This window comes from Callithrix jacchus, chromosome 10 (assembly GCF_049354715.1).
Source record: "Callithrix jacchus isolate 240 chromosome 10, calJac240_pri, whole genome shotgun sequence".
NCBI classification, from domain to species: Eukaryota; Metazoa; Chordata; class Mammalia; order Primates; family Cebidae; genus Callithrix; species Callithrix jacchus.
The window spans coordinates 89442809-89452367 of NC_133511.1; the positions used below are offsets into that span (position 1 = coordinate 89442809).

Genomic DNA, 9559 nt, shown 5'->3' on the forward strand with positions numbered 1-9559 from the left:
CTGTCACCCAGGCTGGAGTGCAGTGGTGTGGTCTCAGCTCAATGCAGTGAGCAGCCTCCACCTCCTGGGCTCAAATGATTCTCCTGCCTCTGCCTCCTGAGTAGCTGGGATTACACATGAACACCACCATGCCCAGATAATTTTTGTATTTTTAGTGGAGATGGGGTTTTGCTGTGTTTGCCAGACTGGTTTCAAACTCCAGGGCTCAAGTGATGCACCTGCCTTGGGCTCCCAAAGTGCTGGAATTACAGGTGTAAGCCAATGTGCCAGGCATGAAACCTTGTCTCTCTGAAACATGCAAAAGGTCAGGCAGGGTGACTCAGCCTGTATTCTCAGCACTTTGGGAGCGGAGGTGGGTAGATCACCTGAGCACAAGAGTTTAAGACGAACCTGACCAACATGGTGAAATCCCATCTCTACTAAAAATACAAAAATTAGTGTGACATGGGCATGCGCCTATAGTCCCAGCTACTCAAAAGGCTAAAACAGGAGGATCCTTTGAACCCAGGAGGTTGAGGTTGCAGTGATCTGAGATCACACCACTGCACACCAGTTTGAGTGACAGAGTGAGACTCCGTAACAACAACAACAAAAAAAATAGTCAAGTGTTTTGGCAAGTGCCTGTAATCCTAGCTATTCAGGAAACTCAAGTGGGGGGATCGCCTGGAGACTGCAGTGAACCAAGATCACACCTGTATGCTGCAGCCTTGTCAGCAGAGTGAAACCCTGTCTAAAATAAGTAAATAAGTAAATAAATAAATTTGCCTTATGGAATCATTAAATTAAAAAATATGTGAATAAAATCGCATGTAAGTATGTGAATAAAGTTATCCTTTTTTTTTTTTTTTTTTTTTTTTTTTTTTTTACAATGACGACTGTAAAGAAAGACGGATTCATTAGAGGTACAGCGTCCATTCAAATATTCCTAAGCTTCCTCGTATGTCAGTCTTCCCAAATCTAAGGTAAACTCTCAAATGAGGTCAGGACTGTGAACCTGGCTGAGTGATCTAACCCTTTCATCAGCCCCTGGACCACCTCTGTGGTAGGAAAGCACCTCCACCCTCTGCCTGGGTGACCCTGGCATCTGCTGAGATGGCATCTCTGGAGGGGGAAGTAGCTTGGCTGGGCACAGTGATGATATATGTTAGTCCAGAATTTTTTTTTAATGGATTGGAGGTTTCAGTGGGACAGGAGAATCACAAGGAATCAGGTGTTCAGAGGAACGTATTGAGTAGAGGTGAGGAACTAGGATGTTGAAAAGTAAAAAAAGGAGAGAAGGAGAGAAAGAAAGAAAGAAAAAGAGGGAGAGAGAACAGGAATATTGCTTCATTCTAAAAATGGGTATTAAAAATGGGTATATAAAAATGGCCGATCAATATTTTGTGTATTTAAAATGGAGAACTCTATAAATATTTATTGAGTTTACTTGTTCCGGATCTGAGTTGAAGTCCTGGGTATCCTTATTAATTTTCTGTCTCGTTGAGTCTAAATCTCATTATGGGTCTTATGTATCTGGGTATTAAGATCTCTTACTGTGGCATTGATCCTTTTACCACTGTATCTTTGTTGCTTTGAAATCTATTTTATCAAATGTGAGAATTGCAACTCCTGCTTTTTGTTTATTTATTTATTTTTGCTCTCCATTTGGTTGGTAAATTTTTCTCCAACCCTTTGTTTTGAGTCTTTGTGTATCTTTGGATACACCGTTAGGTTTTGACTGTATCTTTTGATTGGGGGATTTAGTCGATTTAAATTTAGGGTTACTACCATTTGATGTTAACTGGCTATTTTATCCATTTGTTGATGTAAATTCTTCTTTATGTTGATGCTCTTTACTTTTTGGTATATTTTTAGAAAGGCTCATACTGGTTGTTCCTTTCTATGTATAATGCTTCTTTATACATAGTATCTATGTATAATGCTTAAAGAGTCATCCTAACTCTTTAAGATCCAGCTAATTTTTTTCTGAAGTGATGAACACAACATGATGTATATAAAATATCTCAAAAATGCACATTCATGTGTATCCCCAAGAAAAAGCATCATCTGAAGAGAAAATAAATAAATTTGCAAATCAATGAAATGTTTTAATTTGATAGAAGAATTTAAATAATATATATATTTTAAACTTGTTTATTCTTTTGAGAAATAAGTCAAAGGAAAATTTCCAAGCTCTGTCTTCTGCTTAGGTTTCATTTAGCCTCCTAGATCTGTGGATTTATAGCCCTCATCACATTGGAAGATTTAAAAAAAATTTTTAACTGTTTTCCCTGAGTCCTTTTGATTGAGGACTCCAATTATATGTATATAAAACTGTTTCAAATGGTTCTATGACTCACTGATGCCCTGTTTATGTTTTAGTTCCCAGTTTTGAAGTTTTTATTTTTGGTTCTGGATTTTATTCTAGATAATTTCTAGGGCCATGTCTTCAAGTTCACTAATATTTTCTTTAACAGCAATTTATTTGTTCTTTATCTCATCCATTGTATTTGTTATTTCAGTGTCTATTTTTTCATCCTTAGAAGTTTGATTTAGATTATTTTTTGCATTTTCTATATTCTCTATTCAACATTTTCAATGGCTCCTCTACCTCCTTGAGCCATACATATATGCAGTTTAACAACTCTTTTCCTGTTTCTTTAATTACATTTATTATTTGTACCTGTGAATCTGCTTTCACTGACTAAATTTTCTTTTTTTTAATTGCATTTTAGTTTTGGGGTACATGTGAAGAATATGCAAGATAGTTGCATAGGTACACATGTGGCAGTGTGATTTGCTGCCTTCCTCCCCTTCACCTATATCTGGCATTTCTCCCCATGCTATCTCTCACCAGCTCCCCACGCTCCACTGTCCCTCCCCTAGTCCCCCTAAAAGACCCCAGTGTGTAGTGCTCCCCTCCCTGTGTCCATGTGTTCTCATCGTTCAACACCTGCCTATGAGTGAGAACAAGCGGTATTTCTACTCCTTATGGATTGCCTGCTTCTTGGCATGCAGTTCATTTATATTTATTGGACAATAGTTTCTGTGAATTTTATCTTCTTGAGTGATAGATCCTTTTTTTTTTTAAATTCCCTATAAACTTTCTTGAACTTCTTCTGAGGTACAGTTACATTTCTTTGAAAGGGTTTGATATTTTGGAGACTTGTTTTTAAAATCTGCTTGATGATACCAGAGCAATTATTAGTTTAAGACTAATTCTGTCATGTTACTGATTCAGTACTCTTCTGATTACTCTACTTTGTGACTTGTGAATCACAAGTCTTTTTCCTCTTTGATAGTGGCAACAAGAATTATTCCTGGCCTTGGATATGCTTAAAGTGATAAGATAATCTTTTCAGGAGGTTATTTCACTGGCCTCGAATCATTTCCTCAATCTTATATGCTGATCATTTCCTAGCTAAGAGCTTCTAGGGTGAACTTCTGCAGATTTCTGGAGGTTTCCTTCTGTGCAGCTCTCTTTTCTATGGGGTTTTCTACAACAAACTCTAGATACCTTTACTTCCACAGACATTTGCTTCTCTTTTCTCAACTCCGCAAGACCGCTAGGGTCTTGTAGGTCTTCCCCTACCTGTACTGCATCTTGAAAATTTCTCTATGCAGTAAACTGGAACAATTGTGGGTCTTCCCTTACTTTTTCCTGCTTTCTCAGAATTAACTTTGTGTACTCCATGATATTCAATATTTTAAAATTATTTCTGGCTCTGTGTCCCCAACCAAGTTTGATCTTGAATTGTGCTCTGAATTGTAATTCCCATGTGTTGAGGGAGAGACCTCATGGGAGGTGATTGGATCATGGGGAAGTTTCCTCCAGGCTGTTCTCATGATAGTGAGTTCTTATGAGATATCATGGTTTCATGAGGAACTTTCTACCACTTCACTTGGGACTTCTCTCTCCTGCTGCGATATGAAAACGGACATGTTTGCTTCCCCTTCTGCCATAATTGTAAGTTTTGTGAGGCTTCCCCAGCCATGCTGAACTGTGATTCAATTAAACCTTTTTTTTTAATAAATTACACAATCTCAGGTATTTCATCACAGCAATCTGAAAATGAACTAATACAGAAAATTGGTACCACAGACAGTGGGAAAGCAGCTTTAAAGATACTGAAATTTGTGAAAGAAACTTTCATACTAGGTAATAGGCAGAGGTTAGAACAGTTTAGAGGGCTCAGAAGAAGACAGGACAATGTGGGAATGTTTACAACTTCCTAGAGATTTGGAGGACTCAGAATTTCTGACAGGAAGATGTGGGAAAGTTTGGAACTTCCTAGAGACTTAACGAATAACTTTAACCAAAATGCTGATAATGATATGGACAACAAAACCCAAACTGTGGTGGTCTCAGGTGAAAATGAGGAACTTGTGGGGAGGTGAAATACAGGTCACTCATGCTATGCAAAGAGACTGGTGGCATTTTATCCCTGCCACAGAGATCTGTGGAACTTTGTACTTGAGAGAGATGATTTAAAGTATCTAGTGGAAGAAATTTCTAAGCAGCAAAATACTCAAGAGGAAGCAGAGCATAAAACTTTTGAAAATGTTATACCTGATTATGTGATAGAAAAGAAAACTCCATTTTCTGGGGAGAAATTCAAGCTGGCTACATAAATTTGCATAAGTAATAGTCACCAAGAAAATGGGGCAAATGTCTGCAGGGCATATCAGAGACCTTCACCACAGTTCCTCCCATCACAGGCCTAGAGGCCTAGAAGAAAAATGTGATTTCCTGGGATAGGTCCAGGGCCTCCCTACTGTGTGTAGCCTTGAGACTTGGTGTCCTGCATTCCAGCTGCTCCAGCCATGACTAAAAGGGACCAACATACAGTGTAGGGGTATTGCTTCAGTGGGTGCAAAGCTGCAAGCCTTGAGCTTCCACATCGTGTTGGGCCTGCAGGTGCACAGATGATAAGAATTACATTTTAGGAAACTCCCCCTAGATTTAAAAGGTTGTATGGAAACCACCTGGATGTCCAGGGAGAAATATGCTACAGGGAGGAGCTCTCATGGAGAACCTCTGCTGGGCCTGCACAGTTGGGAAATGTGGGGTCAGAGCTCCCACAGAGTTCCCACTGGGGTTCTGCCTAGTGGAGCTATGAGAAAAGGGCCACCCTCCTTCAGATCCCAGAATGGTAGATCCACCCACAGCTTGCACTGTGCTCCTGGAAAAGCTGCAGACACTCAATGCCAGCTGGTTAAAGCAGCCACCAAGGTATGATGTACCTGCAAAGGCAGAGGAGCAGAGCTGCTCAAGCCATGGAAGTCCTCATCTTACATTAAATTGATGTGAATGTGATACATGGAGTCAAAGGAGATTATTTTGGATCTTTAATGTTTAATGACTGCCCTATTGGATTTTGGACTTGCATGGGACCTGTAGCGCCTTCATTTTGGCCAATTTATCACTTTTGGAATGCCTCTATTTACCCAATGCCTGTACCCCCACTGTATCTAGGAAGTGACTAACTTGCTTTTGATTTTACAGGCTCATAGGTGGAAAGGATTTCTCAGATGAGACTTTGGACTTGGACTTTTGGGTTAATGCTGAAATTAGTTAAGACTTTGGAGAACTGTTGGAAAAGCACAATTGTGTTTTTAATTTTGAGGACATGAAATTTAGGAGGGGCCAGAAGCAGAATAATACCTGAATCTTATCTTGAATTGTAATCTAAGTTGTAATCCCAGTGTATTGGGGGAGGGACCTCTTGGGAGGTGATTAGATCATAGAGGCTGTTCTCCCATGCTGTTCTCATGATAATGAGTGAGTTCTCATGAGACCTGATAATTTTATAGGGAATGTCCCCCTTTTGCATGGCACTTCTTTCTCCTGTCACCATATGTAAATGGACGTGCTTGCTTTCCCTTCTGCCATGACTGTAAGTTTCCTGAGGCATCCCCAGCCATGGGGAACAATGAGTCAATTAAACCTCCTTCCTTTATAAATTACCCAGTCTTCAATATTTCTTCATAGAAGCAGGAAAATAAACTAATACAAATTTCTTCTGGTGGGAGTATAAATTCAATCATGTCTGCCTCATGTTAGCTGGGAGAGAAGACATCTTGATGACTGAAATAGCTATTTAGCAGTTTCTCCTATAATCCCACCATAGAATGACTCAATTATTTTTTGAAACTTATTAGTTCTTTTGACTCTAGATAACTGCATTTTACTACAAAGGTTTTTGAGATTTTCTTTCTGCATATTGGTCACATGTCCCTGACATGTTTTTTTAAAAAAGCATTATGTACATGATTTCTGTTGGCTTCTGTTATTCAGTAATTTAGGCTTTAACAGCCTCTTTCTTGAAACCTACATAATCCATAGGCATAATATTAGGAAGTATTTAGATAGTTGGGTACTCTGTTCCTCTAAACTTGTTGTTTGATGTCTTGCTTTTTGACTCTGAACCTCTATCACACAATTGTTCCTTGCTATGAAAACATTTTTGAATATTTTTGTGTAATTATGGCAGAAAATATAAACTCACAGAATTTGCATTATTTTAAGCCAAGATAGGTAGACCACCACTTAGAGGCAAAATCTGAGTGAAACCTATTTTTATTAATAAAATTTTATCTTATTTGTTTATATATTGTTCATGGCTGCTTTTTAAGGGCATTGGCAACATTGGCTAGTTGGGACACAACCCGTATATCTTGCAAAGCCTGAAATATTTCCTTTCTGAACCTTTACTGAAAGTTAAGCTTGCAAGCCTGTTTCAGTCTTTAAGTATAGTGTGTTTGTTTGTGTTTGTGTGTGTGTGTGTAAGTCTAAGTGCCCAAGCATGTATGTATATTTAGATTTTATATAGCAAAACCAGAATTGTTTTAAGAATTAGTATTGCTTTTTCACAACGGGGTTTGCTGCCAGAACACATGTGTCATAAAAACTACCCCTAAAAGCCAAAATGGGAGAGGAAAAGAGTCATCAACATTGTCGTCATTGGACATGTAGATTTAGGCAAGTCTACCACTACTCGCTATCAATCTACAAATGCGGTAGCATCAACAAAAGAACCATTGAAAAATTTGAGAAGGAGGCTGCTGAGATGGGAAAGGACTCATTCAAGTATGCCTGGGTCTTGGATAAACTGAAAGCCAAGCATGAACATGGTATCACCATTGATACCTCCTTGTGGAAATTTGAGACCAGCAAATACTACCTGACTATCATTGATGCCCCAGGACACAGAGACTTCATCAAAAACATGATTATAGGGACATCTCAAGCTGACTGTGCTGTCCTGATTGTTGCTGCTGGTATTGGTGAATTTTAAGCTGGTATCTCCAAGAATGGGCAGACCGAAAAGTATGTCCTTCTGGCTTACACACTGGGTGTGAAACAACTAATTGTTGATGTTAACAAAATGGATTCCACTGAGCTACCCCACAGCCAGAAGAGACATGAGGAAATCGTTAAGGAAGTCAGCACTTACATTAAGAAAATTGGCTACAACCCTGATGCAGTAGCATTTGTACCAATTTCTGATTGGAATGGTGACAACATGCTTGAGCCAAGTGCTAATGTGCCTTGGTTCATGGGTTGGCAAGTCACTCATAAGTATGGCAATGCCAGTAGAACCACTCTACTTGAGGCTCTGGACTGCAGTCTACCACCAGCTTGTCCAACTGACAGGCCCTTGTGCCTGCCTCTCCAGGGTGTCCATAAAATTGGTGGTATTGATACTGTTCCTGTTGGCTGAGTGGAGACTGGTGTGGTGGTTACCTTTGCTCCAGTCAACCTTACAACTGAAGTGAAATCTGTTGAAATGCACCATGAAGCTTTGAGTGAAGCTCTTCCTGGGGACAATGTGGGTTTCAATATCAAGGATGGGTCTGTCAAGGATGTTCATCATGGCAATGTTGCTGGTGACAGCAAGAACAGCCCGCCAATGGAAGCAGCTGGCTTCACTGCTCAGGTGATTATCCTGAACCATCCAGGCCAAATCAGTGCTGGCTATTCCCCTGTACTGGATTGCCACACGGCTCACATTGCATACAAGTTTGCTGAGCTGAAGGAAAAGATTGATCGCCACTGTGGTAAAAAGCTGGAAGATGGCCCAAAATTCTCGAAGTCTGGTGATGCTGCCATCGTTGATATGGTTCCTGGCAAGCCCATGTGTGTTGAGAGCTTCTCAGCCTATCCACCTCTGGGTCGCTTTGCTGTTCGTGTTATGAGACAGGCAGTTGTGGTGGGCATCATTTAAGCAGTGGACATGAAAGCTTCTGGAGTTGGCAAGGTCACCAAAGCTCAGAAGGCTAAATGAATATTTTCCCTAATACCTGCCACCTTGGTCTTAATCAGTGGTAGAAGAACAGTCTCAGAACTACTTGTTTCAATCAGCCATTTAAGTTTAGTAGTAAAAGACTGGTTAATGATGACAATGCATTGTAAAAACTTCAGAAGGAAAGGAGAATGTTTTGTCGACCACTTTGGTTTTCTTTTTTACCTGTGATAGCTTTAAGTTATTCGTTTTTAAAATCAGTACTTTTTAATGAAAACAACTTGACCAAAAATTGTCACAGAATTTTGAGACCCATTAAAAAAGTTTAATGAGAAAAATAAAGGAATTAGTATCTATGTAACTAAATTAGAATTTCAACTACAATTCATATCAACTATTTGGTTTTGGTCAAGTTAACTAACCTGTTTCAAATAGCCTATATTCAAAATGGGAATATTTATATCTTTAATACTTTTAATTAGGAATTAGTGATAAAATACACAGAACGTGCTTCATGCATAGTATGCATTCGATATCATCCTTATTACCTCCATTGCTAGAATGAAATTGTAAAGTATAAAATACCGTGTAGGAAATGTATATGTTACTTTGATCATTGGAAATTTGTTTCTTTCATTTATGTCTAAGTACCTGAGGTTAAACTCTAAATACTAAGTTCTTATAACAAGCAAGTCACTTACACAAAAACCTTCAATAAGCGCCTTATTTATAGACTGAGGTTTTTGGCAAATTAAGTCACTTACAATGATGTGATATTATAAGGAAAGTTTTCTTTACAGTGTACAGATATGTTTTATAGCAGTAATTATTCTTCAAAATGTTCCTGTTGAAAAGCAGTCTTCTCTCTCCGTTTTCTTTTCTTCTTTGAAAGTTTATTTACTATTCAGTGTGTAATGTTTTAGAGATCCAGAATTCCAACAAGAAAAAAGTTCCCTTCTAAGCTGAGTTAAAGTATATTATGCCTGTACCATTTCTGTACACTCCTATCTTCACCTTTTTAAGTGCTAAAAATCCATTTTCATATTTGAGTTATTTAATCAGTTCATTTCCCTTAGTGGCAACTTCTTCTTGTATTAAACAAAATGAGGAAAGTTTTTATAGTTGTGAATATCCTCTAGCTCTTTTGGGACTGAAAAGACCTTGAAAGTGTTTCTCCCTACAGGACTGAGGAAGAAAGTCTTTGTGCAGGCTACACGAGGGAACTGTTTTTTCTCTTGGCACATTTACTCTGTGGTGCACAGAAGTTTGATGTTTGCTTTTCTTTGTAAATCTGATGCTGAAGTACTGATGGCTAGGCTTTAGCTTCTGTATCC

At 38.8% G+C, this 9559-nt stretch overlaps 1 pseudogene; it reads left to right on the plus strand.

Moving 5' to 3' along the window:
- Positions 1–6889: 6889 nt before the first annotated feature.
- LOC100391024 (elongation factor 1-alpha 1 pseudogene) lies at positions 6890–8267 on the plus strand (annotated as a pseudogene).
- Positions 8268–9559: the final 1292 nt, after the last annotated feature.